The following is a 22,630-nucleotide window of genomic DNA, read 5'->3' as shown; positions in this document are numbered from 1 at the left end:
TAGTAAATCTGAATGAACAATCACAACCACACGTATTTATTAGAAGAAAATATTGAGTACAAAATACTTATATATAAAAGGTTAAATAAGAAATGGGCACCAAGACAAATAACTGAACAATATAATTTTTTAGATCTAGATTGTGTAGCAGATATAAATAAAACAATACAATTATGGATAGGATATATCTCAAAACAACTAATAGATAATAAAATAGCAATAGCGGAAACACCAGGATATATAGAAAGAACATTAATAGGAACTGTAAAATTATGGTTACAAAATTTATCAAGTGAAAGCTTAGACACATTAAGGAGTAATAAAAAACTTGACGGTACAACTACAACAACAGTTACAGATATATTAAATAAATATGAAATAGCAATAAGAAATGAATTTAGTAGTATGACAACAGAAGTAGAAGAACAAAATAAAGAAAAAATTACAAATAGGAATTTAATGACAAAATTAGCAATATGTAATATGTGTTATATAGATGAATATACTTGTGCATTTAGAGACTATTATTACAAAGGAACATATAGTCCGGATGAAAGTAAAGAGATAAGAAAATTATATTTTACGAAATTACCAGAACCCTTTAGCTCAAAAATAATAAAAAATTGGAACGAAGCAGGACTAGCAGATACATTAGGAGCAAGGATAAAATTTCTACAAAACTGGTTTATAGAATTATGTGAAAAATATAAAGAAAACATGAAAATGGAAAAAATATTAGTAAAAAATTTGGCATGTTGCAAAAGTAGAATAGCACCCCAATTTGGCTGCACAGATAAATATTACAAAAAAGAAGGAAAGAAAAAGAAATTTAAATCAAAATATTCAAAATATAAATATAGGAAACCAAGAGGAAGATATTATGTAAAAAATTATAAACATAAAAAACCATATAGGAAAAAGAAAAAACTAACAGAATGTACTTGCTATAATTGTGGAAAGCTAGGACACTTAGCCAAAGATTGTAAATTACCAAAAAACCCAAAGAAGAAACAAATTACAAAAATATTGATAGATAATGATAAATATACACAAGTAGAATATATAGATTATGAATTAAGCAGTGAAGATAGCATATATGAGATATCAGAAAACGAGTTCTCTGAAAATGAAAAGGAAATAAACAAGGATATAGAAGAATCAGATGAAGAAAATTATGACTGAAAAAGATATACAAATTATACAACAAGAAGAACACCAAGATGAACAATCTTCAGAACAAAAAATAATATTTGACGCTAATGTAATTGAACAAATAAAAGGAAAAGAATTGGATCTAAGCATAGACAAAATATTAGAAGTACCAACAATAAAGAATTGGTTTAAAAGACAGAAAGAAGAATACTATGTAGTAAGCCAAAGAGAACATATAATAGATTGTAAATACATCAAAGGTAAAACACAAATACCAATTTTAAATAAAAGACTACTAAATAAAGAAATACAAGATATAAAAGCAAAAAATCCAATAAAATATGTACACTTAGGAGGAACGGAGATCCTAATAAAAGCATGTTTTAGGGAAGGAATAGATACCCCTATAGAAATATACTTGGCAGATAATAGAATTGTACAACCTGTAGAAAAGAGTATAATAAGTGCCGTAAGAGGTAACTTAATATACCAAAAATTTAAATTTATAATAAGTGCTAACTATTCAGTAGCAGTAGATGATAAAAATATAGATAAATCATTAATACTATACTGGAAAATGTCTGGAATAGAATTAGCACCAGGAAGTAAAATATTCACAGCAAGATGTAAAAATCTATATGTCTTAACAACAAAACATAAGATAACAGCTAAAAATAAAATAAATAAAATAAAAATAGAAAATCCATTCGAAAGAATAGTATCAGTTATAGACAACAATGATTACAGTTATACGGAAATGAACATGGATGAAGATTTAGAAATAGTAAAGGAAAGATTAAGCACATCAAAACGAATAAATAATGAAATGCCAGAAACGTCATAAAGAATAAGTACATCAAGAAGTACATCAAGAAGAATAAATTATACCACTCCACAAAAATTAATAGAACAAAAAATAGAAGAAATAAACCCACACCATTATTATATAACAGGAATAATGGACCAAAGAAAATATTTAATACTAATAAATACAGGACAGGAAGAGAATTATGTTATAAGAGAATTAATACCAGAACAAGAGATAGTAACAATAGAACAACAAAATTCAGAACTACCAAAAGCGTTAAGAAAAAACGAAGAAACAACTGAAAAAGAATTAATTATTGGAGGAATACCAATATTAATAAATTTTAAAATATATCAAGGCGATAAAAACATTACACTAGGAATAAAATGGTTAAAAAAAGTCAAACCATATAAATTAGAAGATAGGCAATTAACAATAAGTTATGAAAATAAGAAAATAATAATAAAAAGAACTTTGATATAATGCCAAAGATATACATACTTGCCAAGGAATGCCAAAGATATACATACTTGCCAAGATAATAGTAGAAGGATATTATAATAGATACTATACACCTATGATGGATACAGGAGCAGAAGCTAACATGTGTAGATATAATTGTTTACCAGAAAGTAAATGGGAAAAGCTAAAAACCCCTATAGTAGTAACAGGATTCAATAATGAGGGAAGTATGATAACATACAAAGCAAGGAATATAAAAATACAAATATGGGATAAAATACTGACCATAGAAGAAATATATAGTTATGAATTTACAAATAAAGATATATTATTAGGAATGCCATTTTTAGATAAATTATACCCACATATAATAACAAAAACACATTGGTGGTTTACTACCCCGTGTAAACAAAAATTAGGAGCAAAAAGAGTAAATAATAAAGTAAGAAAAACAACACCCTGGATTAAAGGAAGTGAAAAGATTACCCAAAAATTAGAAAATGTAATACAAAGCAACCATAATATAGAAATAATCATTTTCTCAATAAATAAAATAAAATTACTACAAGATAAATTAGAATTACTATATAATGATAATCCACTCCGAGGATGGGAAAAACATAAAACAAAAATAAAGATTGAACTAATAGATGAAAGTAGCATAATAACACAAAAACCTTTAAAATACAATTTTAATGATTTAACAGAATTTAAAATGCATATAAAAGAATTATTAGACAATAAGTACATACAAGAAAGTAATAGTAAACATACTAGCCCGGTATTTATAGTAAATAAGCATAGTGAGCAAAAACGAGGAAAAAGCCGTATGGTTATAGATTATAGAAACTTAAATGCAAAAACAAAAACATATAATTATCCGATACCAAATAAAATACTAAAAATCAGACAAATACAAGGATATAACTATTTTAGTAAGTTTGACTGTAAATCGGGATTTTACCATTTAAAACTAGAAGATGAATCTAAAAAGTTAACAGCATTCACAGTACCACAAGGATTTTACGAATGAAACGTATTACCTTTTGGATATAAAAATGCACCAGGTAGGTATCAACATTTTATGGATAATTACTTCAACCAATTAGAAAATTGTATAATATATATTGATGATATATTGCTATATTCTAGAACAGAGAACGAACATATAAAACTACTAGAAAAATTCATACACATTGTAGAAATATCAGGAATAAGTTTAAGTAAAAAGAAAGCAGAAGTAATGAAAAATCAAATAGAATTTTTAGGTATACAAATAGACAAAAACGGAATAAAAATGCAAACCCATATAGTACAAAAAATAATTAACTTAGATAAAACACTTGATACAAAAAAGAAGTTACAATCATTTTTAGGATTGGTTAACCAAGTAAGAGAATATATTCCTAAATTAGCAGAAAACTTAAAACCATTACAGAAAAAATTAAAAAAGGATATAGAATATCATTTTGACGAAAAAGATAAAATACATATACAGAAGATAAAAAATATGTGTAAAAAATTACCAAAACTATATTTTCCAGATGAAAAGAAACAGTTTACCTTTGAAATCAAGAACACAAGCACGCAATATGTCCTCAAGCGTCTGAATAGTCCGCTCTGCTTGCCCATCGGTTTGAGGATGAAAAGATGTACTAAGATTTACCTACGTACCCAAACCTTGCTGAAATTTCTTCCAAAAGTTGGCCGTAAACTGAGCCCCTCAATTTTAAATGATTGAAATTGGAGTGCCTTGCAACCTAACTACTTCTTTGATATACAACTGAGCATAATGTTCCGTTATGTCAGTAGATTTGACTGGCAAGAAGTGCGCTGATTTTGTGAGTCGATCCACGATCACCCAAATTGAGTTGAACTTGCGCGGAGTGCACGGTAATCCCACCAGAAAATCCATGTTGATCATTTCCCATTTCCCATCAGAATTTCTATGTTTTGAGCAAATCTACCAGGTCTTTGATGTTCGGCTTTCACTTGTTGATAGTTCTGACATTTAGCCACAAAGTCCGTCACATCCCTTTTCATGTTGTTCCACCAATAAACTTCCTTGAGATTATAATACATTTTTGTAGAACTTGGGTGCACAGAATACCTGGAAGTGTGAGCTTCTGCCATGATCCTTTCCCAAAGATCGTCAATATCCGGAACTTTTTTGCGACCTTGGTACCGTAGGGCACCATCTTCTGTGCCAAAAGAAAAAGTTGTGGTCTTGTGTTTATGAATCCCCTCTTTCATTTGTGCTAATAATGGATCATTGAACTGCTTTTCCTTCACCTCCGCCACACGCGATGATTCAACCCTATTCTGCACAATTACTCCTCCTTCACTAGAGTCCGCAAGACGAACTCCTAAACTAGCCAACTGGCAAACCTCTCTAGCCAACAACCTCTGATACACCTTCAAATGAGCCAAACTTCCCATAGATTTTCGACTAACAACATCCGCCACAACATTGGCCTTTCCCGGGTTGTAGAGAATTTCGATATCATAGTCCTTGAGTAACTCTAACCATCTTCTTTGTCTCAGATTCATCTCCTTTTGTTTGAAAATATATTGAAGGCTCTTGTGGTTCGTAAATACATCCACATGGACCCCATACAAATAATGTCGCCAAATCTTTAGTGTAAACACCACTACCGCAAGCTCTAAGTCATGGGTTGGATAGTTCTTTTCATGGTTCTTGAGTTGCCTAGAAGCGTAGGCTATAACCTTGCCGTGTTGCATTAGCACACACCCAAGCCCGATCCTTGAAGCATCACAATACGCCACAAACCCCTATGTACCCTCTAGTAAGGTTAATATCGGTGTTGTAGTCAATCTTGATTTCAATTCCTTGAAAGTCCTTTCAAAAGCATCGGACCACTGGAACTTAACTGCTTTCTGCGTCAATTTAGTCAAAGGAGAGGCAAGAGTAGAAAATCCCTTCACATATCTTATGTAGTACTCGGCCAAACCCAAGAAACTGTGAATCTCTATTGGAGTGGTATGTATAGGCCAGTTTTTCACTGCTGCAATCTTTTGAGGATCAACCATAATTCCTTCCCTGGAGACGACATGACCCAAGAACGAGACAGATCCATGCCAAAATTCACATTTTGAAAATTTTGCATACAATTGGTGCTGCTGAAGAGTCTGCAGAATTGCCCTAAGATGGTCAGCATGATCCTCTCGACTTCGCGAATACACAAGATTATCGTCAATGAACACTATCACAAAGGATCCTAGAAAAGGCTTATTCATAAGATCCATGAAAGCTGTCGGGGCATTTGTTTTCCCAAAAGACATCACCAGAAATTCAAAGTGCCCATACCGAGTCTTGAAAGCTGTCTTTGGAGTATCCTGCTCCCTTATTTTCCATTGATGATACCCAGATCGCAAGTCAATTTTTGAGAATCACGTAGCACCTTGCAATTGATCAAACAAATCATCTATCCTTGGTAGAGGATATTTATTTTTGATTTTGACTTTGTTAAGTTGCCGGTAGTCAATACACATCCGTAGCGACCCATCTTTCTTCCTTACAAACCAAAACCGGTGCACCCTATGGTGACACACTCGGCCGGATGAAGCCTTTCTCTAGCAAGTCCTTCAATTATTCCTTTAGCTCTTTCAATTCTGCCGGTGCCATTCTGTACGGTGGAATTGATATAGGTTGTGTGCCTGGCATCATGTCGATCCCAAAATCAATCTCCCTGTCTGGTGGGATCCCAGGGAGCTCATCTCAAAAGACATCCAAAAATTCATCCACAATTGGTATGAATTCAAGGCTAGGTGCCTCAACATCGGTGTCCGTAACCCGAGATAAATGATAGAGGCACCCCTTCTTGATCATCTTTGCGGCCTTAAGGTAAGAAATAAACTGGCCTTTAGGTACTACATTAACTCCCTTACATTAAAAAATGGGCTTAATAGGAAACTCAAGCCTAATAGTTCTAGTCCGACAATCAAGTTTGGCAAAACATGAATAAAGCCAATCCATTCCCATTATTACATCAAAATCGACTATCCCCAATTCACTAAGATTGGCCATAGTATCCCTACTACGCACTGTAACAACACAACCTCTACAAACTCAAGTAGCCGTAATAGACTCACCAACCGGAGTAGACACCAAAAATGGCTCATGAAGCTGATCTGGTTCTATCCCAAATTACATAGAAACAAAAGGGGTAACATAGGACAAGGTGGAACCGGGGTCAATAAGTGCATACACATCATGAGATTGGACAGTCAGAATACTTGTAACAACATCAGGAGAAGCCTCTGTCGTCTGGCGACCACTTATAGCATAGAACCGGTTGGGTCCTACCAAACTTTGCGCACCACCCCTAGTTGCAACACGCCCTGCGGGTGCTGGGGTACCTCGGGCTAGAAAGGGGGCTGAAGATGTAGTAGTTGCTGGGCTGGATGGCTCTGCTGTGCCCCTACCGGCACACTGGCAGGATACACGACAATGCCTCCTAATATGACCCCTCATCCCATATCCATAGCATATGGGTAACTCCAAGTAGCAAATTCCTGAGTGCATCTTCCCACGCTTGGGCCATGGGGACCTCTGCTACTGCTGGGATCTCTCTCCTGACTGACCCTGCTGGTGGGATCCCCTGTTGCCCTGACCGAGCCTGAAATGACTCCACTGCTGTTGCTGGCTGGGCCTTGATGGCGGTGCACTAGCTGAAGACTGTTCAACAGACTGGGACGGCCCTGATGATCATCCCCTGAAAGTTTATGTTCCCCCACCTAGTGACTATCTCATATTGCCCGTAGACCGGGACTTGTTGTTACCCTCTCTTTCCATTCTGTTCTTCAGTTTATGGTTCTCTGTGGTTTGAGAAAATGCCTCCATCTTCCCATAACTCATGTCAGAATACAAGGCAGCTATAGAAGCCTCATTAATAGTCAAAGGATTAAGGCCCTGAATAAACCGGCGCACCCTGGCCTCCACTGTGGGCAACATGTGAATATCATACTTGGACAGATGGGAAAACTCCATGTGGTACTCCCACACACTTTTTCTACCTTGCTTCAGATTCTCAAACTCTGATGCACATGCTGCCCGTGTCTCAGCAGCCAGGAAATAATCTATAAAGGCATTGGCAAACTCGCTCCACCTTGTTGGAGGGCTCCCCTCCTCACAGGAATCTTCCCACAACTCAAACCACAAATAGGCCTTCCCTTTCAAATGGTAGGCAACCAACTCTACTCCCTCTGTTTTAGTTGCATGCATAACCCCGAGGGTCTTGTGCATCTCATCAATAAAAATCTTGGGGGTCCTTTTTTGTATTTGCACTCGTAAACACTGGAGGGTCTAGCTGAAGAAATCTGTTCACCCTAGAATTTGTGGAATCCCCTTGCTGGCCAGATAAACTGGGTGTAACATTTGACCTCTGGGCCTGAGAGGCCACTAGTTGAGTTACCAGAACCCCATCAGAATTACCAGAACCGAAAGTTGGGGCTGGAGGCGGAACAGGAGTATAAATGGGAGGGATAGTGGCACCCTCCGTAGATGTAGGAACTGAGGTAGTCTGCTCTGGAGTAGATTAATCAAGCACGGTACTAGCAGGATGACTACCCTCACCCGCAGTATCAAGTAGGGAATCATCAGCCACTCCTGAGGTGGCATTGGCTTCTTGGCCAATTCTGGCTTTTTTCTTTGGTGCCATGTACTAAAAGTTGAAAGAATGCACTAGCTAGAGGGGAAATAATTTCATAATAAGTTTTGACGCACGATCCAGAATATCAAAGAAGGGTGTTATTCCTAAATGCCCAAGTAGCCTCCTTATAGATGTGGTCGACTACACACTGATAAGAAGGACTCTACTAGAAACGGCTCCGAGACATCCGACACTTTAAAACCTTAGGCTCTGATACCCAGTTTATCATGCCCCAACCTCAGGAGGCGCGACCGGCACTCAATCGAGAGAATCCAACTAAGCAAGCCTTTTTAAATACTTTCTACACAACTCAATATGATTAAGAAAACCATGCTTTCGTTTATTTAGACTATAGGAAAGATCATACATTCAACTTTGTTTTCATTTTATATCACAACCTTAAACCATGGTTAAGTTTCCAAGAGTTCATACAGTTACAATTTAGAGAAAACAAGAGTTTAGAATTACATCATAGCCAGGGACCCATCCAACACCCGTACATAACCCACACAAACATCTATGGAGCCTCTAATGATACAAAAGACAGTTATGATAACTCCGGCAACAAGGCCCCGACTATATCTCAAAAGTGGAAATTTTATAACAAAAGGTGTACAGCATAACCCTTGAAGGAAAGGAGCTCACCAAGACTTCTGAGAGGAGAATAATCCGCTACCTGCGATCGGCACTGTCCGCTATAATACCACCTACATTCGTTCAAAAATGTAGCGCCCCGGCAAAAGGGACGTTAGTACCATGGAATAGTACTAGTATGTATAACTAAACACCATCTTATTAGAAAGAACTATCATACAAGAACAAGGAAATGACAAGGGACAATCAAAAGCTTTAACCGAACATCACATTATCAAATAAAAGAATCATATAACTTTCACGTAATTTCTAGAGCTTTAGTTTATGGAATTTAATATGTTCATCATCATTCACAATACCACCACTTTCTTGAGCGGAGTCTGATCACGACCAGATCGACTAGTTTGCCTTATTTGAGACAGGTACCTCAATCACAATCTCATTCTCATTTTCCGGAATTCAATATCAGCACAATACCACATGTATGCGGCATGGCATCTGATCATGGCCCGATCAGCTAGGCCGCCTTACTAAGACATTGTTCCTTTCTCATTAATCATCTCCTTTCAATATTTATTTCACATATATCAATTTAAAGGCACTTAGGGCCACAATTATCACAACATTTCCACTTTCAAGGTTGACCTGGTAATTTAGGATCATAGGAACATACAAAAGCAATTCAAGTTGTAAGCATAGGTAAGATTTCACATAGTTGGCATGACAATCTCAGTTTTAATATATATATATATATATATATATATATATATATATATATATATATATATATATATATATATATATATATATATATATATATATATATATATATATATATATATATATATATATATATATATATATATATATATATATATATATATATATATATATATATATATATATATATATATATATATATATATATATCAATTCATGTGAAATAAAAATCAATACATCAATAAAATTTAGTCTTACCGCATTTGCATAGATTCCAACAGAGCTCAATTTCTAAGAAGAGAGAGTTTTAGCCATACATACCTCGATAGAGCTTTCCTTAAATTCTTACATAATTCTGAAACTCTTAGCAACTTTGATCTATTTTATGAGAATTACAGGATGAACCAAGAATTAGAGACATGATTAAGATTCTAGCTCATTTGAGTATATTATCAAGCTCTAAGTGTGCATTGTGTTTTTAGGACCCTTTTGCAAGAGATTTTTATCATCTTACACCCCAATTGCTATCTTTTAAAATCACAATCTCCCCATACCCTATTACCATTTGTGCATACAAGATAATCAATCTCTATACCCATACACCCACTTGTTAATCACTTATAAGTGGGAGGGGGAGGTGAGCAGCGGTGTATAGTCCTAGCTCCCACTTGCGCAGTGGTGTAAAACCCAAGTATTTCCTTGGGTCAGCAAAAATCGGTACTCTACTTTGTCGTCCCAATCCAACGACGACAACCACAATAACAACAATAGCAACAACAATGCATCCTTGGGAGCTGAATCGGCGGCGACATTATGGCTTGGAAAAATGAGAAACCACAATGCTTTGAATGATCATGGAGAAGCGAAATGATGGAACGTTTTTGTAATCACGGAGGTATGCGTCATCAGAATGACATCATCATGGGAAGTCCGGGGAGTCGGATTTCAAGGTCGTTTCTTATCGCTCCTCTCCAAGAAACGCGGGACCTATCTGTATACGACAAAATCAGAGTGTCCTATTTCTGGTCATTAAGGCATCGTAGAGGATTATTTCGAAGCCTTGAGGCTGCAAGGATGTGGCCGAGTTTCCTCCCTCGAGGTTTGTCAATGCCCGACCTAGCGATAACGTTGGCCACGACCACGACAGATATGGGGAGTTCCCAAGGAGTGCAGCCAATGCCGATAAAATCTGTCAGGCTAGACTGAACCTGTACCATGACATTAGCTAGCTGTCCCATTCCTACTTCTTTGTCATTAATGTATTTTGTACTATGTTGGGATTCCCCTCCTATATAAAGGGGGTCCATGACACTTTGTTTTCCCCTGTTGCTTCAATTTCTTCACACGAAATATACAAGAACATTCCATTTGCTCTCTAACACATTCTCTGGATATTGTTGCTTTCATTTATTATCTTCATATTTGTTCGTCGTTTATTGCTTATCATTGGCCATAAAGAGCCTTCATTGATTTTAATATAACTATCCGCAACTGGATTACCTTCAATAGCTCCCCGTCGAGCTCCGGAATCGACCCTGAGGCCATGAATTGACAGGCTAGAGGCCCCGATAATTGACCCACCGGTTTGCTTATCACTTTTCCCTTTACTCTTATTTCATCTCTAAGTCTCGCATACATAGCATTAACTGCTTAACAAACTAGCATAAAAATAAATCACGTATTTTTAGAGTCCCATCAATAAATTTAATTGTTATTACCATTTTTATGGTAAGCAATATATTTATGTATATGGGAATTCAACAAAGTATCGAGCGAAGAACTTTAGTATACTCATAGATGCCCAAAGGGACATCTTATAAAGCTCTACATATGAAGCCTGGAGATTGGACACACTTATAAGGTCAAAATTGTACAGGCTGCATGATGAAAGGTAGCAACAGTTACGAGATTGGAAGGATTCTGACTACAAGTTGTGGTGTGAGAAGGAGGCCTAAGGGGGGAATGCTCTAGACTTTGCACTTATTCACAGAACAGTCGCCTAGATAGCAAGAGAAGTTCTAAAATATTCGTAAGATATAAGTTATGAAAATGATAAGTGCATCAGTCAACATTCGAGGACAAATGTTCCAAAGTGGAGAATAATGTTACGCCCCGCAGTATTATGTTGATGTTATGCTCTGCAGTAATATATTGCGATGATGTTACCCCCAACAGTATTACATTACAGTGATGTCACGCTCTGCAGTATTAAGTTATGACGATGTTTCACCCTAAAGTATTGCATGTAAATTTGTTGTAAGATAATTGACATTAGTCCAAGTAAAATATTATTTCGAGATTACAAGAATTATGCTATTTCACAAGCGATTGGAAATTCATAAAGGTGAAAGCGTGAGCATGTCAAGGAAAATGAATTTTGTCCAAGTTTGGCCCAAGCTAAAATACCCGGTATTTATGGACTAGTGTCATACGAGGTACCATATGACCATAATAATAAGGTGTATACGGTATGTGAAAAGTGAGTAATATTTTATTTAAGTGGAAATAATTCTTAATTTTACAGGTAATTAATTAATTACCGAGTAACGGAACATTATGTAATTAATTGGGGATATATTTGGATAAGATTTAACCCCACTCCCACCCCCACGTGGAAGACACCCCTTCTCCAAGAAATTACTCTTAATCTAGTTAATCTAGGTGGCAACATACCTTGATAATTTGATGACACCTCACTTTTCTATATCATGTATACAAGCACTACAAAAATCTAATGTTCAACCATTCTTTTAATCAAACTGTATTAGGCATCAAGTGATAATCACTACAAAGTCCAACATTAAAACAGAACGTTAGCAAGATTTAGACAAAATGTGGATTCTTGCAAATAAAAGAAATCCAACGTGAATTGTTAGCAACGTGAAATTTTGCGGCTCTCAAGGAGTACGGTGCAACCATTTCCAAGAACATCGTAAGAATTTTTTTGCTCTACTCCAGGTATGTTAAGACTATCCCTTCTTTCTTTTGGCATGACCCATACGATACGAACGAAACGTGAAAATGCATAAATTCCATAAATGACTCTATTCATAGAAGTATTATAGATATCTATATTCTTGAGTTTCCATGTGTCATAATATTTTATCATTTGTTCATGGGTCTCAAAAAAATATGAAAATTGAAAAGAGTTTGCTTTTTGATATTACTCAAAGGTAAAATGGTCTTATGACATTCCGAAAGGTTTTATTAACGTACTTTTCATACATTGCATTCATGTACATTGATCCATGACCAGATGGCATTATATACGCTTATATATGTAAATATATATGTATATATATGTATATATATATATATATATATATATATATATATATATATATATATATATATATATATATATATATATATATATATATATATATACATATATATATACATATATATACATATATATATACATATATATACATATATATATACATATATATACATATATATATATATATATATATATACATATATATGGGAAAGGTTATGACGTTATATACGCACCACCACCTGATCAGCTGGTGTGTTGATGATTTTGCCCACAGTGGCCAAGATGATATGATGGTATGCCCTCAAAAGCTGATTTGTTATGAAACATGTACCTCTGCACGACATGACATTCATACGCATATGCATGATACTATAATTATTTCATGATTTACAAAGTTATTCAGACTTACAGGTTGAGTCATGTACTCTATATTTCTTCCATGTCTCATGTGTATTTATTTATGTGCCTTACATACTCGGTACATTATTCATATTGACGTCCCATATGCCTGGGGACGTTGCGTTTCATATATGTAGGTCCCGATAGACAAGTCAAGAGCCCTCCAAGTAGGCTATCAACTCACTGAAAGATGTTGGTGCGCTCTATTTGGTTCGGAGTTGCTCGTTTGGTTAGTATGATTTAGACGTGTATTATATAGTATGGCGGGACTCTGTCTCGACCTTTATGACATTTATGTACTCTTACAGGGTTGTAGACATATGTTGTGTACGTGAAAGATTGTACGACCTTGTCGGCCTATGTTTTGAGTTTATAAATAATCATGTTGGCCTATTAGGCTCATATGTCACATGTATATGATGATGTAGTAAGAGAGATACGTTATGTTGGTACTCGGTTGAGTAAGGTACCAGGTGCCCATCGCAGCCTATCATTTTGGGTCATGACAGTTCTATAGGCCTAGAGTGCATCATCTAGATTTTTTGCCCAATCAGTTCTTGTGGCGTTCACAGTCTTGGTCAGCGCACTCTTTATCTCTCTATTCGACACTTCGACGTGTCCACTGGTCTGAGGATGATATGGGGTTGCCACTTTGTGGCTCACATCGTACTTTGCTAGCAATTTCTCGAAGGCTCTATTGCAGAAGTGAGTTACTCCGTCATTGATAATAGCTATTGGGGTCCCGAAACGGGTGAATATATTCTTTTTCAAAAACCCTACAACAACTCTTTCATCATTGGTTGGGAGTAATGCAGCTTCCACCCATTTGGACACGTAATCTATAGCAACAAGTATGTATTTATTGCCAAAGAAGATAACGAAAGGGCCCATGAAGTCTATCCCTCATACATCGAACACTTCAACCTCTTGAATATGGTTCATGGGCATCTCATGGCGATGGGAAATGTTCCAGATTCCCTGACATTCATTACAGCCCTTCACCCATTGATGTACATCCTTAAACACTGTTGGCAAGGTAGAACCCGGATTTTAGCACTATTGCTGTTGTCCTGACTCCTTCAAAATATCCACCATATGCCGATGCGTGACATGCCTGCAAAACAGAAGATTGTTCTATCTCGGGGACACATCTCCGGATCATATTGTCAACACATATTCTAAATAGATAAGGTTCATCCCAGTAATACATGCGACAGTTACGATAAAACTTTTTCTTTTGCACAGAGGAAAGGTCATAGGGAACTATACTGCTTTCCAGGTAATTTGTAAGGTCTGCATACCATAGCACTTCCTCAAGGCTTGTGTCGAGTAGCTGCTCATCTGAAAAGGTTTCCTGAATATCCTCTACCTCAACTGAGTTTTCCGCTCCTTGAAGTCGGGATAGATGATCAACCACTTGGTTTTTTGTGCCCTTACGGTCACGAATCTCTAGGTCGAACTATTGTAGTATCAGCACCCAATGAATAGGTGCGATTTGGAATCCGTCTTTTCAATAAAGTACATGAGAGCAGCATGATCAGTATATACAATTACCTCAGAGCTAATCAGGTATGATCTAAACTTGTGAAAAGCGAACACCATGGCCAGCATCTCTTTTCCGTCACAGTGTAATTTAGTTGAGCTCTACTCAACGTTCTACTGTCGTAGTAATTTGGGTGCATTATTTTGTCTTTACATTGTATTAGCACTGCCCCCACTGCATAGTCACTAGCGTCACACATGAGTTCGAATGGTTGCTCCCTGTCGGGAGCAACAATGATGGGTGTTGTGACTAGCCTCTTTTTCAACTCCTCGAATGCTACCTTGCAATCATTAGATAACATGAAAGGGTGATCTTTCAAACAACTTACAGAGAGGGTTGACAATTTTTGAGAAGTCTTTTATGAATCTCCGGTAGAAACCGGCATGCCCGAGGAAGCTCTTGATTTCCTTGACTGATGTGGGGGGTGGCAGCTTTGCTATCACATCAACTTTAGCACGATCCACCTTGATTCCCTTGCTTGATACCCTGTGTCCCAAGACAATACCCTCTTGTACCATGAAATGACACTTTTCCCAATTAAGTACAATGTTAGTCTCTATATATCTCTTCAACACTCGGGTCGGGTTTGTAAGTCACTCATCGAATGAGTTTCTCACCAATGAGAAATCATCCAAGAACACCTCCATTATATCTTTCACTATGTTAGTGAATATGGCCATCATGCATCTTTGGGATGTGGCGGGTGCATTGCATAGGCCAAAAGGCATCCTCCGGAAGTCATAAATTCCATATGAACATGTGAAGGATGTCTTCTCTCTTTCCTCTGGTGCAATAGAGATTTGGTTGTACCCTGAGTACCCATCCAGAAAATAGAAGTGGGACCTCCCTGCCAGTCTATCAAGCATTTGATCAATCAAGGGAAGTGGGAAATGGTCTTTCCGGGTGGCCAGATTTAATTTCCTATAGTCCATACAAATTCTCAAGCCTGTGACGGTTCTTGTAGAGATCAGCTCATTGTTATCATTTTTTACCACAGTCATACCACCCTTCATAGGAACACATTGCACCGTGCTAACCCGGTTGCTATCAAAGATGGGGAAAATGATTCCCGCATCCAATCACTTAATAATCTCTTTCTTCACCACTTCCTTCATGTTGGGGTTCAGCCTTCTTTGGTGCTCCTTGGAAGGTTTGTGCCCCTCTTCCAGCAGAATATTATGCATATAATATGCCGGGCTGAACCCCTTAATGTCTGCCATGTTCCACCGAATGGTAGTATTGCCCTCCTTGAGTACCTGCAAAAGCTATTGTGCCTGCACATCTAACAAACTAGATGAGTTAATAATAGGTAATGTGGAGTTAGGTCCTAGGAACGCATACCCGAGATGGGCGGGCAGTGGCTTCAACTCCAGTGTTTTCTCCCAAAACCCTCTGCCCTCTAGAGCCAACACCCATTCTACTAATTCTTTCCCATTCACCTCATCTAAATTCACAAGACATGCAGCAAGAGTATCCTCAATAGTCAATATCTCATCATCCTCTTCCACGATTACATCCACGGCATCAATAAGAGAACAATTGGCGAATTCACTTGGTCGCCTCATATATTTTTGCACATTGAAGGTTATCTCCTCATCGTTCAACCTCATTTTGAGCTCCCTAGTTTCACAATCAATGAGGGCTCGCCCTGTGGCCAAGAACGGCCTTCCCAAAACTATGAGAATTGCTTCATCCACTCTACAATCCAGAGTCACAAAATCTATAAGGAACACAAATTTCCCTACCTGTACTAACACGTCATCCAAAATACCTGAGGGTCTTTTCATAGTTCTGTCAGCCAGCTACAACAACATAGACGTGGGTCTAGCTCTTCCAATCCCCAACCTCTTATAGATAGCCATGGGCATAAGATTTATGCAAGCCCCCAAAACACAAAGTGCCTTGGCAAAGGAAAAGTTACCAATGATGCAAGGAATTGTGAATCTTCCTGGGTCAGACAACTTCTCAGCAGCTGGTCTAGTCACCACAAAACTGCATGTCTGAGTTAGAGTCACTGTGGTCAAATCTTGGAAGTCGAATTTTTGGGACATCAAGTCCTTCATCGTTTTTGCATAACCAGGCATCTCATTCAAAGCATCAATCAATGGAATATTTACCTGGATTTGTTTCAACATCTCCAAGAACTTCTTGTATTGTTCCTCTTTCTAGTATTTGGCCAGCCTCTATGGGAATGGTGCTGTAGGTCTCTTCTTCCAAATTATTTGGGTTTTCTCTTTGTCAGCTACCACCTCAACTATCGGTTCCTAGCTGTCTCAACTTCTTTTTCAGCCTCAATCTGGGTGTTATGTTCTTACTGGGCAAGTTGTACTGTCACCTATGTCAGTCTCGCTAAATCATCTAGCTCAATGGGCACTGGTGCAAGTGTCTCAGCCTGTCTACTATCTCGAGCCCTCTCTTGCTCCAAGTCTGTGTCTCTGCCATTACATGGACTCACTGCCATCAGCTGTTTTGGGCCATGATCTTTTGGATTTACTTGAGTGTCTGTAGGCAATGTCCCATGAGGATGATTATTCAAATACATCGAGATCTGTCCCATTTACACTTCAATATTATTTATAGCTGACTCATTTGCATCTACTCTTTCACTCATTTTCACATTTCACCTAATAACCTGGTGCATCATTACCTCAAGTCTAGTCCTATCTCCCACCATGCTGGTGCTGAGGAGGGTAATAACCCTGCTGCTGATTTTGATTATTGTATCCCTCTGGCCTTTGGTAGGGAGCCACATTATTGTGAGGTCGCATAGCTCCTATGTTTCCATTGTTGTGCTGTGGCTGAACTAGCCTGAATGGCTGATTCTGTTGGCCCCATTTCTGACCACCCTTTATTTGGCTCCCCTAATTAGACACATAATTCATGTCCTCAGGGTAATGATGATGATCACTTTCTGCATTCCATTGGCTACCAATTGGCTGACTAATGCATGATGTGCATAAGCCCCCATTGGTTGTATCTACAATGTGCACCTGCTGCTTCTACCCGGACTCTTCCACCTTTTTGGTGAGTATACTCATTTGTGTCATTAAGGTGGCCATATTTTCATCAAGAGTGTTGGATGGATCTAAGGGCACTGAGTGAACTATTGGAGTGATAGGTGCATTCCTTGTTGTCTACCCTGAGTTCTGTGCCATCTTGTCAAGCAGACTTCGGCTTTCTCTCCATGTTTAGCTCAAGAATGCTCCACCAGCTGAAGCATCAACATTAGCTTTCACGCTATCTGTCAGACCCATGTAAAACCACTGCCGCAACATCTAATCTTGAATATCGTGGTGCGAACATATAACCAAAATCTCTTAGAATTGTTCCCATATTTCTTGTAGTGTTTCCATTGGTTTCTGTTTGAAGCTCAAAATTTCATTAACTTGCTGAGCAGTCTTGTTGGGTAGATGAAACTTATTCATAAATTGCTTGACTAACTCCTCCCAAGCCGTGACGGAATTAATGGGGAGTGAATTTAGCCAAGTCTGGGCAGCTCCTGTCACTGAGAATTGAAACAACAACCACTTTATTGCTTCCTGAGTTACATTAGGTTGCCTTTGAGTTTTGAAGATTGACAGGAAATTCTTCAAATGTTGTTGAGGATCTTCATTGTATGACCCCGAAAATAGTCCCTTGTTTTGCAACAAGTGCAGCATGTTGTTTGTGATTTTAAAAGATTCGGTCTTTATCTACAAGACTAATATCGTTTTGGCCAAATTCTCTGATGTGGGTTGCGCCCAGACATATAGAGCCGCCTCTAGCACAAGAGGCGCCACTACTGGTGCAACTGGATCTACCACATTATCCCCCATGTCTGGTTCGAGTTGTTCAGTTGATTGTTGTTGTTTGTTTTTCCGGTTGGCCCGATTGAAGTCCTTGAAAACTTTCTTGGGATTTGATAATGCTTCAAATACTTCACCAGTTCTCGATGAGTTTCTAGGCATGCACATGTACAACCAAGTCAACAAACTTTAAAATTTCAATGTATAGGTTGAAAATAAAGAAAACTGGCTACACTAAGAATTTTTGTATTTCCTTCTACTATAATTGATAACACTGTTAATTCCCCGGCAATGGTGCCAAAATTTTATCACTCTCAACTATCCCTTATAAAAAGTACAAGCGGTCGTTGCAAATATAATCCGAGTATTTAGCTTAGAGTCGAATCCCACAGGGAATTAACCTACCAATTACTTTTGTCTAACTTACTGAATTTTTCGTAATCAACTTTCCAGATATTTTGAAAAACTATTGGTGATATTCTTACTAACTATAACCGAATAAAGTTAAGTAAACTAAATGCTAACTATGTGTAAGGCCCTGAAAAAAATTTGCGAAACAATATAGGATTTTGGGGTGCTAGGTAGACTAATTAGAATATGTTATGTGCTATAGATATGATGTAAGTGAATTGGATTTGGTAAAGAAGTGTGTGAGTCATATAATAAGTAAGGTGGAGTCCAAGGAGAGGCCTAAGTGTAAGCCAAATGGCAAAATTTCATAATAGGCTAAGATTCCAAAGGTACATGCACTAGTCTAGACTTTGAACAAGCATATCTAAATATATATATATATATATATATATATATATATATATATAAGGTATTATATGATTAATAACCTATCAAATGAAAAGTATTTGAGTCTAGTTTTCAATGCTTCAAACCGTTTGTCACTCGGACATTCCTACCAGAAGTTATGAACATGTTACCAAAAATAGCGCAGAATTTTACTCTACCGCGGCGCCCCATGCGGCACGCCTGTGGGGAGGTACAAAGAGCATTCAAGAACGTTTTTTGAGTAAATTTTTCATAACTGTGGTGCCCCACGCGGTGCGGCTGTGCAAAAAATTGGGATTTTGTTATAAAACAGCCTCATTTCGCCAAATAAATGCAATAGATTGTTTCATTAGCTAAAATCAGATATTTTTTGAGTAAGAGAATGCCCTAGAGTGGGAAAGTGTCCCTCATCAATTTTTCTTCAATTCATGCTCAAATCTTGAAAGATTAACAAGGAAAAACACACTAGGTCTTCATCCTTGAGGTAAGATTCTACACCCTAACTGTTAATTTTGAATTAAGCTAAAGATGGGTATTTATCAAGAAAGTTTGTGGGTATTGGAGTTGTTATCTTGCATGCATGAGTTCTTAAAGTATTTGGTGAGGTCTTGAGCTATGGATGGGACGAGGGATGGTAGGATCTTTCACAAAATGGTTTTGTCACAAAATGACTTACTATTTCATGTTTCTTTGTTTGTATGGTTATTCTATTCTGAAAGAGGACATTAGCCTTACATACTAGTGCTATTCGACGGCGCTAACGTCCCTTTTGTTGGGGGTGCTGTATCATTTAATGATACAGGTGGTTCCACAGCAGGCGGCATCATCCAGTGATAGCGGTATTCTTTTCCCAGCAGTCTTGGTGATCCCCACTCTATCCCGAGGGTTATCTCATGTATCTTTTGTTCATTTTCTCATCACATTTTGAGGTATAGCCGGAGCCTTGTTGCCGGCATTTCCCTATTACTCTTCTATTGTATTTAGAGGTTCCGTAGACTGTTTGTGGGTGGTGGTTGATGTTGGGAGTCCAGACTAGAAACGTTGGTGCTTGATAAGCATGTTTCTCATTAAACTTGTAATATTTTGAAAACTATAAATAAAGTTCTTAACGGAAATGAAATGAAAGTTTCTAATGGAAGATTTCTTAGCGTTTTGATAAAGTGGGTTAACATTCCCTCTTTATTCATGAACTATTTTGGGTAGAATGAAATCTAATAGGCTTGCTCAGTCGGGTTTACTCGGTTGAGCGCCAGTCGCGTTCCACGGTTTTTGGGGCGTGACACTACGACTGAGTTATAAACAAATAAGAGAAGGATCTAAGGTTGTGATTTCTCCTATGGATGGAATCCCTTCATGATATATTTTGCATAGATTTGCCTAATCGTCTCTTTCAATCATGAGCACTCTTATTACCATAAATCTCTCCGGAGTAATTACCATAATTTACTAGACGCACTCTCCCGAGTTACGCTAGCTGGCTTTTATTACAGCTCACTTTAGATTGCACCCAAGGGTTCGTTATCCCTAATCCCACCTTTAAGCCCTCGGTTATTGATTCCTCATATACTTTGGGAATGGTGTTATTCAACAATTACCTAAATATGCACTCTATCTCCTAATTAATACATACTAAACAGGCACAGTTAATTGAGGATCCTATCAATTAACTAAAACAAGAACGTAGTTGGGCAAATAGAGATTAAACTGGGCAAACTATATTAAAATAACAGGAAGTTCATCCTTCAACAGGTTCCATCAAAACCCTAGACTAAATAATTAGCTACTCATAATCGTTCATAATAACAACAGAAAAATTCATCATGAATGATAAATATAAAGGAAGAAAGGTAGAACTCGATGTCGAATTATCCTCCTTGCCTCTTTCCTCTTTTTGCCTTCAACTAAATTGTAAAAACCTTCATAATGTATTTTTGAGTGAGATGGACCTCTTATAGGTTAAGTGGAATTACCCCCAAACTTTCAAGTTTACCCCTAAACTTATGCGCTCTAGATTGGACTAGCGCGGCCGCGCTAACGGCCGTGCATATTGCATAGTGTTTTGCCTCGATTTTCTGGACTAGTGCGGTCGCGCTAAGGCCGCGCTAAGATGGTTCATCATTTTATCTCTTCTTTTCTTTATTTTTTCACACGTACTCAGCTCCGAGGGGCTTCCCTTGCTTTAATTTAGCTCCAAAACCTGTCCTAAGTCCTCATAAGTGCAACTTGCTCCTGCAAAACATGAAATTCACAATTAGAGCCAATTTATCGTCATTTAACTATCCTAAAACGGTAAATCATAGTCAAGTTTGGGCATAAATAGTCGCCAAACTACATGAATCTAGCCTATTATCAATATTCCAAAAGGCCCGCAACTGTATTCCTTAAACCAAGTAGCCTCCTCTTTTGAAGATCTACAAGAATAGGCATCGCAGAGAAAAAAAGACAACATTGAAACAACTCAAGGAGGTACTATAAACCCAATAAAATAAAGCCTAAAGTCTTCTAGATACACAGTGGGGTTAGCAATTCAGATTGAGTTAGTTTGGAAATTAATTAAAAATGTATACTTTTAAATTCATCTATCCAAATGCTAGCTAAGGTAAGTAGAATGGTTGCTTCCCTACTATGTTTAGCAATCTTTGTTCAGCATTTATTTATTGAGTATTAGGTTGAGAACAGGCTCAAATAGAGCAGAATGGATAAAAAATGGTTCATATACCGGACTCCAACTAGGTTTATTTATCATTTTTGTTGTATATTATGTGCTAATTTTATTACTAGATATTGTTGCCATTGTTTGCATTTCTGCTTGCATCTGTTTATCATCATTGCCGGTTGCATTAGTATAAGTGGAAAGAATGGAATAACATCATTAAAAATAAAAGGTTGAAAAAATGGAATAGGAATCCTCCACTTTTGGTTGTAATTGTCAAGTTGAGCACAACTTAATTTGTACATCTTCTGAGCTTAAGCTTATGTTCAGTCATTCCCCTTTCTTGGGGTAAAATTGAATACAACAACATATTAACTACTAGAATATTCAAGAATAATTGATTTCTGTGGTACTTGCATCATCTAAGATGTATAAGTATGCCAATATGGCTTTAAAACGGTAACGACCCGACTGGTCGTTGTGCTTTCTAGATCCATGTTCCCATAATAAAGACTCTCTAGATGCTCTTTTAGTGTTTTATGACTTGCGAGAATGGTTAATTTGGGTTTGTAAGGGTTCAGGTTAAAATTGTAACACTTAATTCCTTAATAATTTCTTATAATGGTAAAGTATGACTTGAGTCAACATTTTGACCAAATGACTTTGGAACTGGGATTTGACGGCCTCAATACATTTGTATGATAATTTTATGCTACACCCCACGTTTTCATACGTGAGAGTACGTCGTAAGCCATTGATGTAAGTTCGGAAATGAGATTATA

Source organism: Nicotiana tabacum, chromosome 1, assembly GCF_000715075.1.
Source record: "Nicotiana tabacum cultivar K326 chromosome 1, ASM71507v2, whole genome shotgun sequence".
NCBI classification, from domain to species: domain Eukaryota; kingdom Viridiplantae; phylum Streptophyta; class Magnoliopsida; order Solanales; family Solanaceae; genus Nicotiana; species Nicotiana tabacum.
Note: the sequence above shows the minus strand (reverse complement) of the source record.